Source organism: Serinus canaria, chromosome Z, assembly GCF_022539315.1.
Source record: "Serinus canaria isolate serCan28SL12 chromosome Z, serCan2020, whole genome shotgun sequence".
NCBI lineage: Eukaryota > Metazoa > Chordata > Aves > Passeriformes > Fringillidae > Serinus > Serinus canaria.
This window is the reverse complement of record NC_066343.1, coordinates 49893873-49918352: the sequence shown is the minus strand read 5'-3', so window position 1 is coordinate 49918352 and position 24480 is coordinate 49893873. Positions and strand designations below refer to the sequence as shown.

Here is a 24480-nt window from a genome sequence, read left to right as displayed (position 1 = left end):
GGCATGAGCATGCATAAATTTAGGATTGCATCCAATGAGTCTAACTTTGGGAGTTTATTTTATAAATTTCTTGTTCCGGAAAGAAATTGCCGAAGTTTTTTCTGTCCTGAGTTCTCCCTACAGATGTTGTTTTGCCTAATACTATGGGTCTCCAATTTGCTTCTGGAGTGCTATAAAATATTTTCTTCCTGCCCTGGCATGTAAGACAAGCATGTTGTGAATATCCAGCCTCATTCAGGCCAACTCTGTCTCTCACAAGCTGTCATGCAGACATGCTCATCTTTCCCAGCACAGGCATCCAAAGAGATCTCTAGTGATAATTTTAGGTTTCAGCGTGATTCTCCAATGTGGTTCAAAACCCTAGCTGCTGTATGCACATATTCATTAAGGAAATTATTCTATTAATCTCTCACATGAGCCATGACAGGCATCAAGTCCAAGTAAGGCCTTTTGCGGAGATTGAGCTTGGTTGTACAACTTCATTATGCTGATTATACAACTACACTAAACTGCAGTGGCCTCCTCGTCCTGTTCAAAAATAAAGGTCTGGGAGCTCTGGGGAATCAAGAATTCTTTAAAATACTTCAGGGATAAAATTTGGTGGCAACTTTTTCCTCTGTCATATTAGAATTGCCCAAACCTTGGGGAGCATATTTTGACGCTGCTTCTCCAAAGGCAAGGGCTACATTTCATCTAGTAAGTGATTTCTGGAGTTGCATTCTTGTGCATTCATGCACAACTCAAGAACACTGTTCTGCCTCAAATATCCATAGGCCTAATGGTGAGATCCAAGACAATGTGTGGCAAACACATACCCTCAGCAGCACATACCCTCCAACATTGAAAACTTCATGATGGAAAATCAGGCGCCCTGCTGCCTTCTTTCATCTAACTCTGGACTCTCAGGCAAGCATATGGTATTTTTTCCCTGCTCCCACTGGTGTGAGCCATGAACCAGGGTGGAAAAAAATACCCTGCCTTCTTTTGTGTTTGTGACATGCTTCCTTTGCAGATGGCGCTCTGCAGAAACCAGACATGCAGTGTGAATTGCCAGTGGTGTAGAAACTGCCAGTGCTGAGAAAAAGAGAGACAAAACATGCACCTACTGAAACTGCAGCATCCCTAAAAGTAAGTCAGGACAGCAAAAGAGAGAAAAAGCTGGGCTTTTACAAGCTTGCAGGGAGAGGATTGCTTTGCCTCTCTGCTGCCATGCCTGCTGTGTGGGGTCATCCACACCAGTGAAACACATCACCCTTGCTCTCACTGTGGTGTGCAGAATACTCACAACAGCAAACTTTTTTTTTTTTTTAAACAGTATTTAATTTAATTCCTTAGACTGCTATCCAGCTTTGGCATTGCAGCTGCCTGGCAATAACCAGCACTTCACAGTGTCCTTGAGAGGCAGAAGTGCCTTAGATGGGGGATACTCAGCAGCACAGCCCTGCCCTGCTTAGCCCCTCTCTGTTTGACAGACCAAAAAGGCAGGGAGCCAAGGGTGGGAGGGTCACTCAGTTCTGGTCATTCTTAGGTGGGTGCCTGAACTTCACCCCCTACATGCCAAATCTTACTTTTGGATAAAAAATAAAATACAGGGTTTTTTTTCAGGTAAGTGGTATTTCTAGAATGAACAAAAGAAGGCACAGGAAAACATTACCATTTCCTATAGAAAGAACATTTCAAATTTTTGTTTTGTTTGGCAAAATCATGAATTATTATTCTTACAAAATTTTCATAGGATAGTTTTTTTAATACATTAGGACTGTTTCCACTACCGCTACAAATCGGGTGAGGTTTGCTGTGGCTTAAGGGACTTCCCTGAAGCTGTGAGCCTTGTGGAACTGTCAGCATCCTATTTTCTGAGGTTAGAGAAATGTGGGAGAAGAGAAAAAATGCGATTTATGAGTTAGGGTGCTGAGGAGCTGCTTGCTGTGGAGCCATAGATGTACACTGCAGTTTGAGGAAGACCTAAGGCAACTCATCCAAGATAACTATGGCCTCTCGTGCTCCTCTACGGTGGCAGCAAGGCAAAAAATTCCTGCCAAATGCAGCAGCAGAGGAAATGTCTGATGCCCCTCCTTTCCACACTTCTACAAAAGTGGGCCACAGATGGAAACAAGGTTGATGCCTCTAAATTCAGCCCTCAGATCACCTGTACTCAGCAGCTGGCAGCACAGAGGATGCTGATGCGACTGACCCAGTGGCTCCAGAGTAAGCTGTGAGAGATGTCCAACAAAAAACAGGTTTTAGGCATGGGAAGTGTTAAAATCCAGAAGGATGGAGCCTGGAAATCCATGAGTGCTCACTCTGCCTGAGCCTCTGCTCAACCCACTGCAGAAGGGCAGGATGATTTCTCTGAAGTCCTTCTTGGTTTTAACACATGCTCTATGTGTGCAGAGGGTTTATCTGTATTGTGAGCAATCTGAAACCTCTGTCAAAGCATACAACAATATTTATTGGACCAGATAATGGAAAATTACAATGAGTTATCTCTCTTCAAAGTATTACTTTTACTTACTTTTAGACATGTCCCTTACGATTTCCTGCTCACAGAAATGGGTATCTGGCTTTTTGAAGGAAATAGGTGGGTTTGGGATTTTTTGGGGTGGTAGAGACTTTTTCTCTAAATGTTTAATAGTCCAGACTTCCTACCTGTTAGAGCAGATCACAAATAAAAAACAGCCTAAGGAGCTAGAAAAGCCCTGCAAAAGCACATATTCCCAGCCCAGTGTCTCTTGCTGGTGCTTAGGCTGAGCAAGGCAAACGCTCCCACAGCCCCAGGTGGGAGCTGCACCAGCATCTCTGACGGTGACAAAGCCAGTGCCAGTGCCCAGCTGGGAAGCAGGAACCTGCTACTCATGGCTCACACCTGTAAAACAGTACCAACACATTCATGTCTTCATCCCCCTTTCTCCTGGAGGCTCTGGCTGGATTAATTCAGATAGAGACAAGTTTCTCTCTTTGGAGCTCAGCAGAGTGGGGCCTCTGTCCCCGCTCCAAGCCTTCCCTACACGCATGTGCAGGGCAGATGGAGCAGACTGGGGGTGCTTACTGGCTCCCCTCACTTCGAGTTTGCCTGTACACCCCTCTGCCCCATTTGGCAGATCCCTGAGACTCCCAGTTAGTGCACTCTGCAAGTCCTCTGCAGGGCCAGACAAGCTCCAAGGAGCTGAAGGGTGAACCAAGACCTGCCAGTTTTAATTGCACCATCAAAGGAAAAAGCCCCATCCACTGCATGACCACGCTGAAAGATTTGTCATTCTTACGTGGGTAATGCAACAATTGACTTCTTTATTTAATTTCATGTGTTTTAACTGTCAAGAGCTGGCAGCTCTTGAAAGAAAGGATTAAGTGGGAGAAGTGGAAAGAGTCGTATCTGCTTGCTCTGTACACTGCCGTAGTCTGAGTGCTTTCATTCTGTTTGTACAGTTTCTGGTACAACATGGTCCTGACCCAACGAATAGGCTGATGGTAAGGAGTTGTTTGCTAGTCTGAATATACTTTCTTTTTGGTTGTTAATATAAAAAATGGTAAATGGTGCTCACTGTTATCTCAATTAGTTCTTTCATCAGTAACCCCTTTTTTTAGAATTGGTAATTCAGCCATTAAAAAATAGCCTCTGGATGGGAAGTTAGCAGTCAGGATTAATAACTATTAGCATCTTAAAGAGCTGCAGGGCCTAAAAATATGTGGGTTTGAACTAATATGTGCAAAAATCTTTTTTTTTTTTTTTTAATAAAAGCTCTGTGGTTTGAGAGGTGGTTTACATCAATGTCATAGCAGCTTTACTTAGAAAAATACTAGATGTGATTTAATCTCTAAAAGGTTTTAAAGGCTTCTCTTTAAAGAGATTTCAGAAGAAATACTGGAAATTATTTAGATGGAAATGTCACTGGACCTATTAGCTTTTTATAGAATGATAAAACCCTAACATTTTTTGTCTTCCATTACTTGAGTGTGGTCCATAGGGAAAAAAACCCCCAAACCCCAGAGATTTTCAAATTTCCTTTATACCCTCCTTCGTCTATTCTGGAATCAATAATCATTGAGAGAAACTTTGGTGGTCTCCATTCATAAATTCCAGGAATCATGTCTAAAAAAAAATAAAATCTGGGAATATGCAGAGCTTCGGGAGATTAACCAGGGAAAGGCAGAAGAAAAGTAGAGGAATTACACAGAAAGAAGTAAAAGAGAAGGGATCAGAAGATGCCAGTATTTGGTACTTGACAGCACAAATACAGGTGAAAATACAGGTAAAACCAAATACAGGTAAAATCAGAAAAAGTAAGGAGTGTTGCACCAAAGCTATGTCCTTTTGCTCTGTGAAGTAAATCACAATAATAACCTTGCAGGGTCCTACATCCAGAGCTGGAAAAGAAGACCAGGCATTGCTTTCTGTGCACTCCTGACTTTGCTGAGTCTCCTGCATCTTGCTTACTCTTGGCCTGTGGATTCTGATTTTCATTTGGGAGGGACAGTCCTGTGAAACCTTCCTGGCATCACCACAAAGCTTCTGAATCATTTGCTCCTGGAGACACGGGCGCCCTGGGGCAACGGAGATAGCTCTTGAGATAAGGGTGGGAGGAGTGAAATAAAACACTCATCAATCCGTTCCGAGTATTCAAACCCTTAAGCGAAAAAAATTCAAGGCAAACAAAAACCGGGACTGCTGTATCCTTTCGCAGCTGAAAAGGCTTTAGAGATGGCCTGTTCTGAACAGTAAAAATCATGGCACAAGTCTAAAAACTTTGTTTCTGAGCTTAGGTTCACAAAACACTGCAGAGGGAGCTGATGCCCATTTTCCTCTTGAAAAGCCCTGCCGAGGACCCCATCCAACCCAGTGCAGCCGGAGGGCACATTCTGCGAGGCTCCAACATGAAAAAAAGCGTTTCACGGGAGAGCGTCCACTGGGGAATTCCAGTCACTCGGCACAGGACTGTGCACTAGCCTGGGACAGGGATCTGATCTGACCCCATTAATTGGACCTGCTGGGGCCAAAACTCCTTTCCTGAGCTTCGAACCAGTCCCTCCAACCTGCACACATGGCAGATTTTCCAGGCGCAGCCCCGACGGTAACCTACCCTCCCTGACGAGGAGCTCCCCCATCCCGGCGAGCCGCCGAGGCAGGCTCTTAAGCGGCGGCGAGAAAACTCCTCTCTGCTGCCGCTGCCACCGGCGCTCGCACCCCAGCGCACCGCCGGGGCTACCCCGCCACGCCGTGCACCCAGCCAGGCCGCCCTGATGCTTCCCGTCCCGCGGCGAGGCAGGAGGGCCGGCTGGGATGTGCGGGGGCCGGGTGGGTATGGGGGGAGCCGGCTGGGGATGCAGAGGGGCCGGCTGGGGATGCGGGGAGCCGGCTGCCCGGGCCCGGAGCAAGAGCACGGCCGGTGGCGCCGCGCTGGTTTTTGGCAGCGCGCAGCCGCAGTGCGGCCGCCGCCGGGTACAAAGCGGGGCCGGAGCGCTCCGCGGACTCGCAGCGCGGCGGCGGGAGGGAGGCAGGGAGAGCGGGAGCAGAAGTTTTGCGGGGTGACTGGAGCCCTCCCCCAACCTCCTCGCCGGGACGCGGAGCCCGGAGGTGAGCGGCGGGGGATGCGATGGGGACGGGCTGGACGTGGGCGCTCGGGCGAGGGGCAAGCGTAGCGGCGGCGAAGCTGCTGCGGCCGCTCTCGTCCGGAGGAGCAGCGCAGCTCCCCCCGGCCCCGGGCGAGCTCCTGGCTCTGTCGGCAGCCAGGAGCGGACGGTCAGCCACGGCGCTGCCCCGCTGGTAGGAAGACGGCGGTCCCGGCGGACCGGTCTGTGAGCGTGTCGCGAAGAGTTGTTGATCTCCCTCCCCGTTTTGAGTAAAAATGCTTGATTATGCCAAACGAGGAGCGGACGCGCGTGTTCCGTGCATCGCCGCATCCCGCCCGCTCTCGGAGCCGCGGAGGCGCGACCATGCCCCGAAGGAGGCACTGCCAGGTGCGGCGGGAAGTACCTGGGCAGGGGAGGGGGTGGAATGGGTCACAAGTGAGAGCAGTGTTCACTTTGTTTAAATGGACCGTCACTAACTTGTGAGCCGGCACTTCAAAAGAGTAGAGATTTTTTGGGGGTAGGGGGATGGGAAAAGGGGAAGGTCTTGGGCTTTGATGCTCAGTACATGAAAGTGCCTTAACTTTAGCTGCTCTTCATGAATCTCACGAATGCTCTTCACAAAAAAAGAAAAAAACCCAACTCACAAACTCTTAAAGACATCCTGAAGTGTTTGAAAACAGCCTTACTTTTTTCTGAAACAACGTTGTGGGACCCAAGAGCTTGATACACATTTACGTGTAAAAACTGATTCAGACGTAATTACAAGCCTCAGTAATGATAGTGACTTTCTTGTGACTGCTTTGTCCCCGAGTTACACATCGGACCAAGCTGAGTTAAACTTTTCTTGTACCGATATTAAGGTCAGGTATAGTGCGCTTTTTGTTAAATCAAACCTCTCAAACATTCAAGTAGCAGCTAATCCCGTCTGGCATATCAGTAGCATAGTTGGCTACCTTGTATCTTGGCAAGCCATAAAAAATACCATGACAATTTGCTGATTAAACATATTGGCTGTGTCTTACCTTTTATGTCACCCTTCTGTCAGGGTGACTGGGTCTTGCTAAACGTTGTGTGGGTGTCTGTGGAGAAGGAAGGAGAATATAAGAAAAGTCAGAGGAAGCTGATCAGGTTAATGTGTGAATTTTAGAAAGGCCAAACTTATTCAGAAAGTGTTCATGATATGTAGAGAAAGCCCTTACATTTTTGTTCAGGTGGTGTCTCAAGTCCTTAAACGTGCTGCTTGGGTCTTCAAGACCCAAGTGAGTTTTCCAGAGGGAGTGGGTGCCAGTAGGGTGAAGTGGTACTGCCTGACAGGAGTAGGGCTGCATTCAACCCGTGCTGCAAGCACTATCTTTGAAGTCCTGTCTCTCTTCTGGCTGGGAACATCTGCCATATGTTAGTGACTAGACTAGAAATAGGATTCCACCCCAAAACCTTCTCAAGAGGAGATGAAATCTTGTCATATGGTGCAACAGCCTATGTTCTTCCTCTGTTGGTTTTGAGCGAGAGAGGTTGCAGCTCTGGTGCACCTCTCCAGCTCTGGTGTGGGGTAGTGGGGTGGGAAACTTGTTGCATTCCACACAGTGCTGAGTGTGGGTCACACCAGTGCCAGGGGTGGTGGCACGACTCCAGGTTGCAGCAGAGTGCAGTTTAGGCTGAAGGATAGGTGGATGCAGGCTCTCGTGTGCCTCAAAATCTGTAGCTTTGCTGACCATGTGTTTAATGGAATTTGGTGTTACATTTGACTCTGTTTCATTTGTCTGACATCACAGTGGGGTTTGTCCCTTTGTGTTGCTAGCAATCTAACTAGAAGGAGATTCATATTCTGAAGTGTATTTTGGTGACAACTCCTGTAGCACTCCAGCCCATATAGGAGTCCCTAGTGTCTTAGTTTTGAATTTGTGCTCACCTGCTTTCTTTTAAGATAGGGCTTTACTTCACAATTGCACTGGAGAAAGCCTTGATTGAACACAAGGTGAACTGCTCTTTGGTGTCAGTTCAGGATATCTTTAAAAATCCCACCTCCTTGAGAGAACCTGCTATGGAGGTATTTCTTGTAGCACAAATTACTTCACTTTGAGATGAGCTGATCCAGTAGCTCTCCCTCGGTATCTGTTTGCCTTTTCTCACTATAGCAGTTTTCCCAGGTTTGTAAGCTTCTGGTTCAGCTTGTCGTCTCAATTTCTGCAGTGCCCTGCATGTCTAAATAATAGATGGTGAAAGTGAAATGAAAACGTCCAAATGAAGAGTCAGTTTTGCAAATGATGCAGAGCTACTGTGAAGAGCTGTCGGGAATGGGCATCTGATCTGTGCTTTTAGTTGCTAAAACATTAGTTGTTAACTGAGGAGAGTTGCAGATTTTCTTGTGGTGTCAGCACCTGTTGAAGTGGTAGGTCATGGAGATGAAGGGCTTTTTCCGTAGTCATTTAGCTAATGGAATTGACTAATGGGACAAAGGAGGTGTTTCAGGCATCATTGCTTGTGCTGTTTATCCATCCAAATTCTCCTCTGCACCTTAGAAAGGGAAGAAGCATAATACTTGGAAAGTGGCTTGAAAGCTTGTGTGTATGTATGTGCACAAGTATGAATTTTATCTAAAATCTTTGTGGGTTGTGTCAAGATGACATGTGTTAAGCTGATGACTAGCTTTTCATGTTGTGATGACGAGGAGGAGTTCACGTGGAATTTCAACAAGAAGTAGCAATGAACTACTTCCAAAAAATTATGATGCCACCTAACTTCTTAAAGATGCAGATGACTTGAAATGCCAGCTGTAACTTTTTACAGAATCTATTTGAGAAGTCTTTTGTTTAAACTAGATAAAAATATCTAAAAATAACATTGTATTTTTATAAACCTTTTGTATAGAACCATCATTCACAAGACTTTATGAAATAAAATATTTATGAACATTATTAAATAAGCTCATCTTGACTAGAGATTGAGATTTATGGTGAGGTTTATAATGTGTTTGTGTCTAGTGGAAAATGATTCATTTTAAGTATCTTAATAGTATCTGCTTGCATGGTTGAATAATTGGCAGCGCTGTAAAAAGGCATTTAGGGATCTCAAGGGAAACTACTTAGGCTTGTCAACTCTGACACTCCACAGTTGTCTCTTGCTTCCATTACAGAGGCTATACATTGAGGGGAAATAACATGCAAATTATGTGACTGTTCCCAGCTATCAAAAGACTGGTACCTGAAGAGAAGTAAATACATGTCAGGAATTAACAATTGGCATAATTGATTTTTTTTTTCCCCAGTTTATATATTTTCCTAGCAGTGTTGTATTGTGAATTGTACTTGTAAGGTCTATCTAGTGTGTTCTCTAATTCTGAATTCTGCCCATGTATTAGACTTTGGGAAACTGTATCTGTCATGACAGTCATGACAGTAGTGTTGAGACTTGTGGTTAAATCTGAAAAGTGATTCAGGCCATGTTTATATTTGTACTTCACCAGAGGCTCCCTGGCAAACTCCAGAAAGCAGAAAGATGTATGTGGTGATAGTCACTTTTTCACCATTAATGGTGTAAATGTCCATGATGAGGAAAAAAGGAATAGCTTGTAATATAGTGAACATGGGAAATGCTTTCTGAGCTTTGATAGTAATGAAAAAAAAATCTGTCATTCAGGAGGGGTGGCAAGAGCATCTGATCTCTCTTCTGAGCTGCCACAGACTCTAGGCTCTTAACCCTGTATTAAGCCCAATGACTAGTCTGGCTAAAGCGTAACTTAGGAGCTGACATCCTGTTGGACTTAAAACACTCCCACAGGTTTCCCTTGTCACTTAGTGCCAATTTTTTGTGTTTTTCTGAGCTCAAAAATGTGTTTCTGATTTCTAATTAGAGCTGTACTGAGGAAGGATAGCTGGCAATTAAGCATGAGTCATGAATGCATGTTTTCAATGTCCCTTTAATTCTTTAGAGATGTGAGTAGACTGAAGACAGAGGAGTCGGACAAGATTAGTTGGAACTTAATTGTGGATAAGCATTGTCAAACTGAGTCTGGTCTTTTCAAAAGCCACGCTGCTGTTCACATACTTTTCTGATGTATGGGCTCCCTGTTGCACACAGGAGCCAAAAGTAGACCCAGATACCTGCCCTGACGGGTTGGAGGTTGTGACTACCTTTCCCCAAAACAGGGCATCTCCAGAAAATGTTCTGGTGAAGGGGATGGTGGGAGGAGCCTGCTTTGGGGCTCAGGGATAGTGCCTGTGTCCCATCCCTCATGCAGACAGAGATGTCTGTGCCGTCCTGGAGCACTGGGATGTTGCTGTGTGACACACAGAGCTCAAGACAAAGTAGTGTCAGTGAGAGAAGTCTCCTACATGCATAATATGTCTGCTTTTCCATCTTCTCTGCAGCTGTGTATGCCATGAGCTACAGCAGATTTTTGTGGTGTTTGGGGGTGGTTGGTGTCCAGAAGGGCAGTGGGAGCACATCAGTGGATTTCTTGGACAAATGTTTGTGCCGACACACTTAGGAGATGGATTGGTGGTCTGCACTGGCCTGGTGAAGTATTAGGTCTGTTTCTTCATCATCTGAAGTTCCAGCCTGTAGATGCCCTAAGCTGCTGGTTGTGGAAATCCAGAAGGATTTACTGTTGAATTCTTCATTATGTAAGTACCCTTTCCTCATCCCAAGGACCTTGCTTTTTCTTCCTGTTCTTCTGGGCCCAAAGAGTCCAGTACATTCACATGAAGCAGTAATGCCCTGGCAGGCGTGGGTTTTGCTGCTGCTGAGGTTTCCAAGAAGATGCAAACAGTCAAGGTGCTGGTTATTGGACAAGGCACTAGCCTGAGTAAGGCTGCTTTGGGTTGAGAGGTTCTGTACCAGAGGTTTTCATCCAATGTGAGGTACCCATACATCTAAGACTGATGAGGTCCAATCAATCCTGTATGTTGTGTACGAGTCTGTAATTAGTTAACATTGACTTTTAAACTCTAAGTCCTTGGACTTTTTTTCCCTACTTTTTTACTATTTCAGGTAGTATTCTCAAGTTTAGCTTCCAGACAGGGCTGTTACCCACACAAATGATCAGTTCTTCTCCTGGTCTCACCAAACTGCTAGCCTTTATGGCTGCTGTGCACTGACAATGAGTTCTGTAGCATGTGTCCACACATTTCAGCCTCCTAATTGTGTGGCTTGATCAACACTTCTTGACATAAGATTTAGCTTTTATGCGCCATCTATTATTTTACATAATCCACCAGCCCCTGCCAAATAATGTAGTTTGGTCTGTTAAAGATTGAACTGTCTTTTTGAAGTCTCTTTCATGATTTACAAGTATTTCTGATCTCTTCCCAATTCTGCAGTGTCATTGTTAAGGGGGAGGATGCTGCCCAGATTGGCTCAGATGATTTTGCACCACGAATTGCTGAGTGGCGCCAGAAATGTTTGTGTTTTATTCAGCGCCCGTGCCAGTCCCCACACCTCCTGGCTCTTTCCTGTTGACTCTGCCTGTGCCACAGGGGCTTTACAGGGGCTGCAGGTAGGCAGAAAACCTGTGCCTGGCTGAAAGCAGAGCTCTTCTCTTGCACTTTTGCTGCCACCTTCTTTCTGTTGGTGCTAATACTAATGTGGCTGTGGGACAGACCCGATTGGAACACTGATCTGGCTGGAAACAGATGTGCTGGAATACCTCCCTCCCTCCCTCCCCTCACCCCCGGCTATTTGATGTGTGCACAGTGTCCAACCGGCTGTGCCAACATAGCATGAGAGGGTGGGAAGCCTCAGCGGTAGTACAGGGATGTGTCAGAAATTAACAGGCATGAAATCATGGTACTGTGATTGCCTCCCGAGCCTGTGAGTTGGAAATCCATGTGACGTGGATTTGGTCCATTAGAACCTTTTTGGTAGATGAGGATCGGGAGCACTGATCATCAAAGCTCTGTTTTGTGGGTGGGACTGGGAGAGCCCCTCGCCTTGCATTTTCTACTCATCAGCCTGCAACCTGCTAGTCTCAAAGACTAACAAGTTGAGTTTAGTTTAAAACTAAACTAATTATCTATTTAAAACTAAGCTAATTATCCCCCCCGAGCTAATCAGATTTTTTTTTTTTTTTTTTTTTAGCCACAACTGTTTTCCCAGTTAATGGCTGGAAGTCTTCCCTGAAGTGAGACCGTGTCAGAGGTTGAATGTGTTTGTTTAGGTGCATAAACATGGCTGTGCATGGTGGGGCTTCCATCGCAGTGTTTTCATTCACTTTGTGAGCTGCTAAATGAGAAAAGGATGGTGCTCATTCTTGAGCTGTTTTGGAACAGCTGTGTCAAAAAGCCCCCAGGGACCTCGGATAATAGTGAAATCTCTGTGAATGATGCTCTTTTCATCTCTGTCGCAGCATATGCAGAGGATCTCTGAGAGTTATACAAAACTAATTTAGTTGGGATAGGGAAAGAAAGATACATACATGAGTGTTTTATGTGGCTCTTCGGTATTTCTCCAGATGGAATTTGCGAAGTGTGGTGACTGGGAAAGGTAATGTTTAGATTCAGAGTAGGGAACCTTTCTCTCTATTTATGTAGACACTTCTGAGTGTTTATAAAATTAGAGTATGAAAAGTAACAAAGGACAGTCAAGATACTGATCGCGAGACAAAAGCAGGGGCACTTGACTCATGCATACTTATTAAATTCTGCAATATTGCTTCATTTTTCTCCCAATTTCCAGACTTCTAACAGAAAAGAAATCAGAACGAAAGAGTTGATAGGTCTTCTCAGTTTCGCAGCTTGGCAAATGCATTTAAGGGTTGTTGGTATTTTCTGACCAGCGCTTTGTTACTAACCCACCTGTTAGTAGACAGGTTGTTCAAAATCATCAGTGTTCCTTTGCAGTGTTAGTAGACTGATACATTAAGATATATATTCTACTTCCCGCTGCCGTTCAGTTTTCAGAGGGCTGCAGTACAGCAGAGCTTTGCCTTTTTTTTCCCCCCCAGGGTGTATCTACCTCAATAGACGCAGCAAAATACCTGCTAAGAGATGTATCGTTTCTCTGATTGTTTCTTCAGAGTAGAAACTGGTGTTTCTATCAGGGGTGAATCCCACTGTGGGGGGTTGGTTTGTTTGTTTTGTTTTTAAGGAGCGTGCTTTACTGGGTAATGACTCATGTGTTGGAATCTGACTTTTCACTCCGATTAGCCACAGATACACCCGGATGTACCTGCCGTTCTGCAATAGATAACTTCAGTGCGCATTGTTTACATTTCAGATACCAAACCAGGGTGAAAATCAGGCTCTTCATTCATTGCGACCTGCCATGTAGCTGAGTGTGAGTGCGCGTCCCTTCAGGCTCCATTAGCATGAGTTAACTTTGTAATTGGGTTTCTGGGGCAAACAGGGACAGGAAGCAGAAGTAATTTGGCAGGCCAGGCTTAGCTTTTTTGTCCTGTGTGTTCTAAGTGCACAAGAGAGCAGAAGTAAAAGAGTGGTGCAGAATAGCTGGAGAAATCCAAACAAAGCAGAGGACAGTTGTCAAAACTTGATCTGGATGTTATGGAATGTCATGGAACTTGACCAAGGTGGGACTTTACAGCTATATTGAAGCAGAATTTCTATAGCCTCCTGTGATTTTTTAAGAGTCCTTCTCTTGCTGCTCTGTATTTTTCAGCTGTCTGGCAGTAGCACTTTGCCTTGTAGAGTCTAGCAACAGCAAATTGCTTGCAACAGAACATTCAGGCTTTCTGAATAAGAAGCAGTTGTCACTAGTCAGTTTTGAAGCTGCTTCATAATTAGCTTAATAGAAATGTAAGTTTTGAAGTTGCTCTAAACTCTGTTCATAATACATAGTCTTGCACAAATAAACCAAAAAAGGGGGGGGGGGAAATCCAAACCAAACTGTAAAATGCTAGAGTTCCTGAGTAGGGGAGACAGGTTTTGGTGGGTTTTTTTCCACTTTTTAAGGCATTGAAAGTCATTTGGCTCTTTTTAGGTGTTCAGTTTGGATTTACAGGAACACGATTAAAATTAAGCTGCCTTATGGTACTTTTGTAAAAACCACACTTCACATTTTTCAATTAATAAGTTCACTTTTAAAACAATAGTCTTTTTCCCAGACTAATCTTAAGACTCAGAAAATGCAGTACAGGAAGAGATTTTTTTTTAGCTTAAGTTCCATTCCTTCCTGATATGTGGGGCTGAACTTGTTCTTAAACTTTAAGTTGCTGCTTTCTTGTTTTTTTCCTCATGATAAGCTCTTGAAGGGTTTTCTTTCATCAGATGAATGCTAGTCTAACTGTGGCATCCCTGACCATTTTCTCAACTTACACTTTGCCAGCAGCCTTCTCAGGAAGCTTTCTGTGCATGGCAAGTCAGTAACATTGCTGGAGGAGAGGAGATATTTCACCTTGGTCTTGCAAGTGATTATCTCTCTGAAACAAAGAGGTGCTGGAAATTATTGTAAGCATGATTAGCTGCAGTTTGTGTGTCTTGTCAGCATCGTTTTACTGGGCTGACAAACTTGATGTATGCTTCTTACTTTGCTCTTGTGGTGTTAGGGGCTGCTTCATGCATGGGGTTTTTTTGAGTTGACAAGGGTTCTGATGTGTGTAGTGGAAGTTGCCTTGGTCCTGATCCCATCTGTAATTTAGCACCGAGTCTTTGTCTCCTTTGTGTTTTTCCTGCAGTTTCTCATCCATCACTACTTCTGCTTGTGCCCACTGTCGTGTTTTTAAGCAATGCTGCAGGATCACATAAACGAAAATAGTCGTGGCTGCCGGAGCCTTCTGACTGAGGAAATGTAAGGAAAACAAACCCCTCTTTGTATCTGTGCACGCATCATGACTGTCACGAGTTGTGCAGTAGGCGTGCTAAGGAGATGCAGTTGGGCTCGCTGTGCCCAGACCCGGCGGTGGGAGCTGCACCTCCTGGGAGGCTGCTGCTCCAGCCAGACAGGCAGTGCTCAGACACTTAGTGGCTGGACTGGGGATCAAGAAGATGTGGTCGAAATAAAATGGAGTTCTTCAAGAATTTTATAAGTAAGCAGTTGACAGAACATTGTTCGCATTGTAAGGGGTTGTTGGTTTTGGCTGAAGCAGACTTGAGAGGGTTTCAGGGCTGTTACCTGTAGCAATTCCATCTTTTGTTAGCCTGGGGCAGAGAAGGCTTGTGCATGTACAGCTGAATCTCTGGCTGAGGAAGTGTTAGGTGCATGGATTTATTAGTCATAATGCTGGTGAATTTTCATGCCCACAAAAAAAACAGACTGGCCTGCAGTTTGTTTTAGGTGGTAGAGATTAATGACAGTTTTATTGCAAAGCTACATTTGTAGTTTTGTTTCCACAAGCAGAGGGTGACTGGGACAGGAAGGGACCTTTGTTGGTTCGCAGCCTGCAGTTGAGCCTTTTGACCCCTCCACAGACCTCCCCCCCCTTAAAAGGAGCCCTACAACTCCTCAGCAGCCCCAGCTGCCTCTTGCTCTCCTTGTGTTGTTGCCCTGGTAGCCCCTCCCATCCCTCTCTCCCGAGCAGCAAAGCCCCCTGGCCCCCAGTCCGCATTGCTCACATTCCCGAGCTCTGCGTGCACGCAGTGGGATGAGGGAGGCGGCTAAGCTGGTCCTCTGCTCTGGCCTGGAAACCACTGTTGTGAAAGCAGCCTGCCTGCTCCTGTCCTCCCTTTATATCCATCAGAGCCCCCCTGCCCACATAGCTAACATTCCTGAGCCGAATTTCATTTGGGATGGTGTTTTGCTTTGGAGGCTGTTCCTGCTTGGTAAAAAAAGTTTCCTTGTAGCTACATCTTCATGGAAGAGCAGCGGCTTATGTCCCCCTGTTTAACACACTTGGGGCTGTTCTGGATGGTACAGGGTCTCTTTGGTGACTGCAAGTGAGCGAGATGACAGATGCAGCAGTGAGGAGAGCGTGGCATAAGGAGCCAGAGGTTTGGCTGTGCACGGGCTGAAGGAGAGTGTTAAGGTCCTGGAGGAGACCCCGCGGGAGCTGGTGTCTGTCACTGTTGGGTAGGGTGGAAGTTTCATTGTAATTTCAGTTAAAAGTTTTTCCCTCCCCACCTCTTCCTCCAAGCAACTTGCTAATTTGCATCACTAAAGTGAGCCGGGGTTGTCTCCTGACTATGCTTCGAAAATAGCGATTGTCTTCCACTCTGAGTGAAAATGACAGGATTTATGGGCTGCGCTATGCATACTGGTGCATTTAAGTATAACTGTTAACTGAACTGCCTAATATTCTTTTACCACAATGTCCAGTTACAGCTAGCCTTTCATCAGTGCTGAGAGAGTCTCTTTGCAAAGAGCACTGTCTGGCCTGTGATACTGGTGTTGCCCTGTGGAAGAACCAGCTGGGTATGTAAGGCACTTTCCTGCACATCCTGTCTTCAGAAACAGTGGGGCTGTTTCCCATGTCTTACTACTGCTAAGCCAGAGATTCTTTGAGCAAATAAAAAATAGCTATAATGTATTTATACACAGCTAGGACCACCAACAATTTTCTGTCAGCCAAGAGCCGTTTGTGTCTTTATTAAAGCTTGGTCAAACTGGCTTTGTTGGAGCTGGAGCATCTCAACGCTTTCTCAGTGCAGAATTTGTCAAGCCACAAGGCTGCCCTGACATTCCTGTGTAAAGTTGCTGTAAATAGGTGTGTGACCAGTGTATTGTACCACAGGTAAGAAGCAGGAGTTACTCCATATGTGCTTTTTCTCTTTGCTTTCTATTAATCTCTGGACCTTTGTCTAAAACCCGAGTATTAGAGACTGCAGGAGGGGCCCAAGTAAGGCATGGAGTCTGTATTCTGTATTGTCCCAAGATTCATGTGTGTGTTGTGTTGCAAAATTGTCCTGTTTATTGCTCTTGCTCTGAATGGAAACACCTTTTGTGGCTGGCTGAACTTTGGAAAAGCATAAGCCCAAGGAGGAACATTTTCCTTCCTTTGTCAAATAAAATCTTCCCTTGGACCAATGCTGGAATAGCTAGGTTGAGCTGTGTTTGGCCTGTCAAAATCCAGCTATTTTTTTGCCAAAACTGAGGTAAGCTCCAGATAGAACTTAACATGTGTTCTTTCTCAATGAATTACTCACATAAAAGCACTTGCTAAACCATGTCTAGACTGCAAAGACCTGGATTTGCCTGAATCTAATTAAAGCAAGGGTGGCTTTCAGGTACAGATTTAGCTGCAGTATGTTATCCTGGCTTTTGCTAGAGGCTGACCAAGGCTGAAGTGGTTTTGACTTGAGTATGGAGGTAAATTCAATACCTTTGAACTGGTACTTCTGCCCACCTGCTTAGCCTGCCACAAAGAGAACATCATGTGCTCAGAGCAGGATACCCAAGTAGCTCATGGTGATATGGGTTTCAGCACAGTCTTCTCAGAAAAATTGAAGTCAACTTCCTGCTGGTTTTGGAGAATTAGATGAAAAATTCTGAGTTACCAGAAAGTTTCTGACTGCATTGCAGAGATATGAAGAGTCTGAAAATATCCCTGCTAGAAATACTGGTTTTGATACTGGAGGTTAAATATGTTCAATGCGCAGCCCTAACCAATCCATGCTGGCCAGCCACCCTCATGACTAAGCTTGAGAGTTCATTGCCCATCTGTGCCCATTGCCTCATCTTAACTCAGGTCGATTACCAGCTGCTTATTGATTAAGAGGGATTATGTCGAACACAGCTGCTTTCACCCATCTCTGAGTAAGTCCCTGTGTGGAAGTTGTGGTATTGCCTCTGGATTCCTCCCTGAAGCTGCTCAGGGTAGGTTTTAGTGGAGTACAAAGAAGCATAATGTAACTCCTGGCTTCTGATAGTTCTACCTCGTGGCCTTGAACGTTTGCCCAGACATGTCTGTGAAGCATCTTGGCTGTTCTCATGCTTTTGCTATTCCTCTGTCTCAGCTCTCCGGACTCCTTTTATTTCCTGTAACTTTTCTATCTAGTGCACACTTTGTTCAGTGCCCATCAAGTCATGCCTGTTCCTCCTCTTTCACCCTGCCCCTGAATGCTTGCTCTGTTCAAAGTCTCTAAGACAATACCGAAAAGGGGAGGTCACCATGAAGAAAATGGAAGAAATAAAAGGGAGAAGTGAAAGAGCTGTCTCTGAGAGAATTCAGGCTCCGCTGTCTAATCTGACAAGTATAATTTTTTCTTGAGAAACTGTCCTTTGCTTCACATTTTCAGCCTGTCATCAAATTTCTGCTAGTTTTGAACTTTGTCTCATGAGGCTGTTGCAGGAGCAGGAGTAATGAGCCAGTAGTGCAATTCCTTTTCTTGTTCTTAGAAGTGGAGGGGAAAAAAAAAAAGATTCAGCTGCCTCTCACTGTAACACAGCAGCAGTGGGTGACTGCCATGACTTTTTAGACTGTTGCAGTCTTACAAAATGTTCTAGTTTGCAAATGAAAAAAGAAGATATACTGGACTATTCTTAGTACCAAGTTCAAGGCTCAGCATTACAAAGAAAGTTTGTGTAGCTAATTAAAGGTATACATACTACTTGGCAGTGTGCAGAAAGAACTTTTTCTGGTAAGGAATGTTGGTATGACCTTGTCTTGTCCCTGAGTGTCTGAGAACTTGCATTTTTGTTGTCTTCTCAGCAGAACACAACCAGGGATAAACCACAGAGTGGCTAGGGGTCACAGCACAAATGTGCCATGCTTGCTTTAGTGAGTTCTCTTGTTTGCAGCTGGGTAGTGGGAGCTGTGGATTAGCCCCCTCACTGCCTTCTCTGGCCATGGGCTGTGACCCATGCTCTTTTAAGCTCTTCCTGCTTCCTGCTGGAATCTGGTGTTTTCTTAGCTGTGAACACTCTTCTAGGCTGATTTATGTATTTTTTTTTTTTTTAACAGATCTCTTGATTTCCTTTCACTGTTAATATGCTAATTCACAGCTGGTTGTTACAGGACTGAATACTATTCTGGGTCAAGAATAGCCCCAGTCTGTGTTGGGACTGTTCCTGTATGAATTATGTTTTGCTCCTGTGGAAAGAAGGCTGTTGTGCTGTATGATTGATTTGCAATTCATCTTGCAAGGCCCAGGCAGGACTCAAGCTGGATGGTGCTGATGGATGAGGTGATTAGTGCTGATGTTGAAGATGGAGTTACAGGCAAAGGGGTTCCTAGCTTCATGGCTTCTTACAATGAAAAAAGGGGCAGTATTTGTCTCGCTATATTGACATGCTGAGCTTCTCTCTGATCTCTAGGAAGTCTCCATTAGATCCATCCATTTCCTTGATCCCTTCTTGAAAACTTAATTTTACATTATGATTTTTATTTTTTTTTCTTCAGTATGAAGGAAAACCCTCCTTACTTTTGTCTTGCAGTCTATTGGAAGTGACAGAAATTGCATCAGAGCCCGGATGGGTATTTTTATAGATGAGTTTGTATTCCTTAAGGCTCTGGCATTTATCAGCCCTTGTTCATGATGGAAGTTGCAGGTCATTGAGATATTTTAACTCCTGACCTAATAGCATGTGAGTGTTTGCTGTTGCCCAGTTTGCTCAATTCCCTGTTTGGTCAGCAGCTCGGGAGCTGCTGGGAGCTTGGCTGGCCTCGGCTCCAGGTCACTCACAGAGCTGGCTCGCCGCTGGCATCAGCCTCGTCTGCCGAGCTGAGCGGGAGGCTGCGGAGTTACAGCGCTGTCGGTGCGCTCAGCCCACGGGCAGGGCTGGATGGCGCAGTCTGTCCCTCCTGGGGGAGAAGGGTGATGGGAATGCCCAGCTCACGCTGCGGAAGCCCAGCCGGCTGAGCCTGCGGCGGGAGCTGCTGGCTGCGGAGCACTGCGGTCCATACCTGTTTCCTTGTGTTTGCTGTCAGCCCGTTCCCACTTTCTTTGTTTGGTGTTCCTTTTAACCCAGATTTTTCCTTCAGTTTGCCAGCTCCTTATAACTCCTAATTCCGGTTTAATGACTTTTTTGTGTCTGGGGATTGTACTTTATTTGCATCACAACAGAGCCCTGTGAAAGGCTTGCCGTAATGTCAGCTCTGGATCTGGTGTTAGGCAGTTCAAAGTGCCAGGCAGGAGTTTTATCGAGTTGGTCCCTTTGTGCTTCGAAGTTTGAAGATACTGATCTCGTTGGAAGTAGGCAGGTGGCAGGTGGAGCAGCACATCTGAGAGTTGCCTGCTTAGAAAACTTGTTCTAATGAGAAAGAATAGAAAAGTAACAAGTCTGTCACAAGGAGAGAGAGATTTCAGGAGTTCAATTCCATGACATCACCAGTAAAAGTATGTTAATAAACACCAACATACCAAGACCATCTCAAGGGTTAATCAGTCTCTTCTTTTTTATTTTGTGTATTATGGCCTATGGGTTTAATGATATTGTAGAACCAATTTCTCAAAGCCTGGTAATAAAACACATCAGTTAAAATGAGGCTGAAGTTTGGATGAAATTATTTAGTTTTGTGGACTGTTTCTTTCAACACCTTGGATTAATAATGTTTGGGTTTTGGTTTTTGTTTTTTGTTTTTTTTTTTTTTAATTAAGAGTTCATCATAGCAGAACTATGTAGCAAAATATGCTTCTAATCTGCAACCCCCCAAACTGCATTTCTTTTTAATTGACAGATGTTATATTTGCCAGTAGAAGCATGGGAAAATGTTAATAACTGGGGGACAATCTGATGAAGAATGTTGAAAGAAGTCTGCTAGCATCAGGAATTTTTTTTTTTTTTTTTTTATGGTTAGGAGTGCAGCTCTGAATGCTTCGGTTTAGGAATAAAGGAGATACTACTAAACCTCAGCTCTGCCTTCACTTTTCCCAGCTGCTGTCTCAGATCTTTGTTAAGCTCATTTTTTGTTTTTGTCTCACTCAGCTAAGTCGAATGGGTCATTGCATTTGGAAATTTTTCAGTTTCTAAACATCCTTTGGAGAGGAGAGCAAAGCAAAAAAAGCCAAAACAAAAAACTCTTCTAACACACAATGCCCCCAGCTGTAGTACATCCAAAAAGTTTTGCAATACTTCAGTACTGCCAGAGTGTCCTGCAGTTGCTTACTTTCCTTTTGATGAGTTTTAATGGGACCCTGTTCTGTTAGCTTGCTTCAGATAGGTAGCAAGAGAAGGAATTGCCTTTCTGGAAGGAACTTCGCTCATGCTGTGAATGCAAATGGACCGTTTGCTCCCCTCCCACCACCTAAATCTTTCCTCCCAGGCTTTGTGGGATTTAGTGCCAGCTCACAACACAAGTGTGACAGCTGGTTAGTGTCCAAAGTCCTTTTTGTTGTTTCAGCTTTAATCAGGAAATGATTTGTCAGAGGATCAAAGCACTCTTGGGTGAATTAACTTTTTTTTTGCCAAACTGTAGCTTTGACGCATATGTAAATATTGTCTGGTATTTATTGGGACGGGGCGATCCTTGCACAGGAGTGATTTTTGGTTATAACCCGAATAAAACCGGGGTGGACACTGCTAATTTTACTGAGCAGCCTGCATGGACTGTTAGAGATCACATTTGGAAATTAGACCAGGTGTGCCAGTAAGTTGCATGCAGATGGCAAAAGGACTTTTAGCTCATCTCCTGATACAATTCTGAAAGCAGAATTGTAGAATTCTGCTTTTTTTACAATTCAGAATTGTAAAAAAATCTTCTGCCTTTGTTTCTGAAAGACAGTTGCATGTCACTTGGCACTGTGTTGGCCTTTGGAGGCTTTGTGACACTGTGGAGATGAGACTTCTCCTGTGCACTGCTCTAAGGGCTTCTGGGAATTGCAGGGTTTACGGGTGCTCCCTGTGCCATGCAAAAATGCAGTGAAGTAAGAACCCCTGGGAGGGCTTGACAGTGTTCACAGCTTGTGTGTCTGCAAATATTTTATTGGCAATGTCATGCTGTGAGAGTACAGTGAGAGAAGGGGTGAGATGCTGTGCCTGGGATTCCATTGTTCCCTAGAACACAGCTAGGGCACTGTTGTTGGGACAGGTGTGTGCCTGTCTGTGCAGCTGCCAGTGCTGGTGGGAGAAGCATGAGCTGCAGGCACAGGTGGAGGTGGTCTTCAGCTGGGGAATGTGTTCTGTGAGGAAATAAAGCTGAGTACGGGTGTGTTGATGCCTGAGGAGAAGGTGGGAGGGCGGAGGTCAGGGTGCAAGGCAGTGAGCTAGTGGCTGGCTAACATCACTCTTCAGAAGCTTTCACAGGAAAGTTTCTTGGGGGTGAGAGGTGGTGATTCCTTTTGTCCATGAGAGCACACAGCTCTAGATGACTATTCAACACAGCAGTGCCATTATGAAGGATGGACACATTCTCTTCAATATTTGGGAACCAATTGGATTTTTTTTTCTATAAAAATTGTGTTTGGGTGAAACATACCCAAAATGTGAGTTACACTTTCTTTTCCTGCTCTCTGATTTGAAGCACCATGTTTCTCAGCCACCCCAAAGTAATTTCCCACCCGGAATGTGGGGAACACACACCCCCTCTGGGCAGGAAGGCCAGGCCCTGCTCTCCAGAAACAAATGGATGATGCATTGCATGGTGGCTCAGCTGCTGGTATCTCTCAGGCATCTGACACCTCTTATTGACTCCGTATGGAAGGAAAGGAGGGCATGGAAATCTGGTGGGGCAAACCGAGCTCTGCTGCCTGCAGTGCCTTTGGGGATGTGAATGGCTTGTGCTGCAGCACTGTGTAGCTTGAAGGAGGGGGGTTTGTGTTCTGGAGAAGGGAGAAGAAGATTGGTGGTACTTGGTGAGCTCTGGGCTATTGAGTTCCTGTCTGTCTGGTACACCCGAGGGCAAAATGGAAAGAAATACATGGTGTCAGGATGCCTGATGGATGTGAGAAGAGCTGGATCGAGGCACACAGAAAAGACATAAAGTGAGATGTTAATCATTAACAAGCTGAGTCATCTTGCAACAGCTTGCCATGCCAAGTAGAGATGTACACAGCATGAAAGGAAGCAATGTGCACAAGTGTGTTTTTTCCAAGTACAGAAGGACTCACCCTCATTCTTACACTCAAATCCGGGGCATTTTACTGCTTTTGAGAAGAAGTAACACACTGTAGTAGGAAATGGGTCCCTATGCCTTTTGTTCTTTGTAATGTTCTTCAGATGGAGTAGCCTTGGTGTGAAATGCCTGGTAATCGACCAGAGGGCAGCTGCTTCCCCGACCTGTGTTGTGGATATCAGTGTTCTTGATCCAGCCTGCTGCATCCTCAGGGTCTTTTAAGTGACCTCTTCCTGATTTCTTGTCCAAAGTAGGGCTACAAGCCAGTCAGTTTGTCAGAGAAGAGCTTCAAGAGAGGGACTCATTAACCTAGAATGATGCGTCTTATAATGAACGTCTCTCCTTTAAAAGGAAAGAAAGCAGATCAAATAGTATTCCTGTTGTTTGCCCAGCACAAAGTCTGTTTTGTTTCAAGGAAGTACCTGGTCCTTGACATTTTCATTTTCTTATTGTTGGCTCTGACTTGCTCACCTGAGACTGAGCTGCAGGTGTCTTCAGGTTCAAACAAAGCAGAGCATTCTTGCTTCTCAGATTTCAATGAAATTTGTGTGCTGTAAGACCTGAAACTATATTTTTTTTTCCAGGAAAAAATAGGCAGCTGAAATTGCTGTGTGGGTAGGTATAAAGCAAAGGATGGGGACAAAGGGATAAAAAATTTGTGCGAGAAAGCACAGCTTGCTAGGCTGCACATCTCCAGTGCATTGATCTCTGTGTATCTAGAGGGTAATAACACACAAAAAAGATCGTTTCCATTGCCTGTGTTTGTCCAGTTGGCCTGTTGCCCAGTTGTACTCATGCAGTTGTGAAGACATGGTCTTGGTGCTCCTGCTTCTCTCTGGGTATAGCAAAGATGAAGAGAAGTGCTGGGAGCTGCTGATGTAGCTGAAAAAGGGCAATGAGATGAGAGGTCTTTGGGTGTGGCACAAGCTTGTAGCTTGTCCTTCCTCATAAAAAAAAAAAAAACAAATCCAAAATAATAATTTAAGAAACTCCATGGTTTTTGTTCTAGCTAAAATGAGGGACATCTCAGTCATAAACTGAATGAAAAGGAGAAACATATGTGGGATTATTGAGTCTTTGTTCAGGCCGGTGGATGTTTTATTTACATTTTTAATGATCGTGGTGTCCCTTTGCCACTCCAAAATGCTACAGCTGAGTGCAGATGTTTCAGAGAATACTTGACTTCTGCATGTATCTGCCTAATGACAGCCCAGAGTTTTGCCTTTTGCTATTGGTACTTCTGTTATTTGTGTTGTGATGGTACTAACTGAGCAGTCTTTGCACAATGTCTGAGATTCATAGTGAGAAAAGTGTGCTGAACTCTTTTTGTGGAGTGTTTTTCCATTGTTTCTTCTGTGTGACTCATGTCTTGTTTTACTGCTATATCCAAGCAGCTTTTTTTTAGCCTTTGATCCAAGATAACTGACACTTAAAACAAGAGAGTTGTTGTTGGTTCCTTGGTTTTAAAGTGTGTTAGCTACCCATGTCTTAAACTGGCATGTCACTTGCAACTGCATTCTGGTCCTGCCCTTACAGCAAGGCATCTCTACCCTGTTGCAACTTGTTCAGAAATAGTTTATTTCGGGGAAACTTGTTCGACTTAGAGATACGAGATCTCCTCTCATTACACCTTTGAAAACATCTATGCCTTTGGCATGCTGACCACCCACCAAACTCACTGTGCAAGGTAGCATGGTGCCCTGTAAATTAGTCAGGCAAGAGCAATGGTGCTTTACTTTCACTCTTTCTCACTGCTGATAGAGAAAATCTTGAGGTGGTTGTGTCTTTTCAATGGCATTTTTCAAAACAAAGGAAGCCAGTCCTTACAGTGCTATCGAGTGCTTATTCGTAGATAAGCACGTACTCTGCAGCTAGAAGCTTTGCAATGCCTGGGTGAGGAGGAATTAATTAGCAACCTTCTTGCTAGGTGGTATTCGCTTTCACTGTTCTCAGATTGCAAGGGGTAAGAATGAGAAAAAAGCCTACCTGGTTATCTCTTTTCTTGATTTCACGTTGACCCACCCCAGAAAGTTTAT

At 44.7% G+C, this 24480-nt stretch overlaps 1 protein-coding gene across 2 annotated transcripts in view; it reads left to right on the top strand.

The window, feature by feature from the left end:
* Positions 1 to 5427: 5427 nt before the first annotated feature.
* KANK1 (KN motif and ankyrin repeat domains 1) overlaps positions 5428 to 24480 on the top strand; it is a 129042-nt gene continuing 109989 nt past the window's right edge. Inside the window, exon 1 of one of the 2 annotated variants that reach the window (XM_050986763.1) lies at positions 5428 to 5572. The gene's annotated coding sequence lies outside the window, so the exon portion shown is untranslated. The remainder of the gene's footprint in view (positions 5573 to 24480) is intronic. The other variant, XM_050986764.1, reaches the window with a different exon arrangement.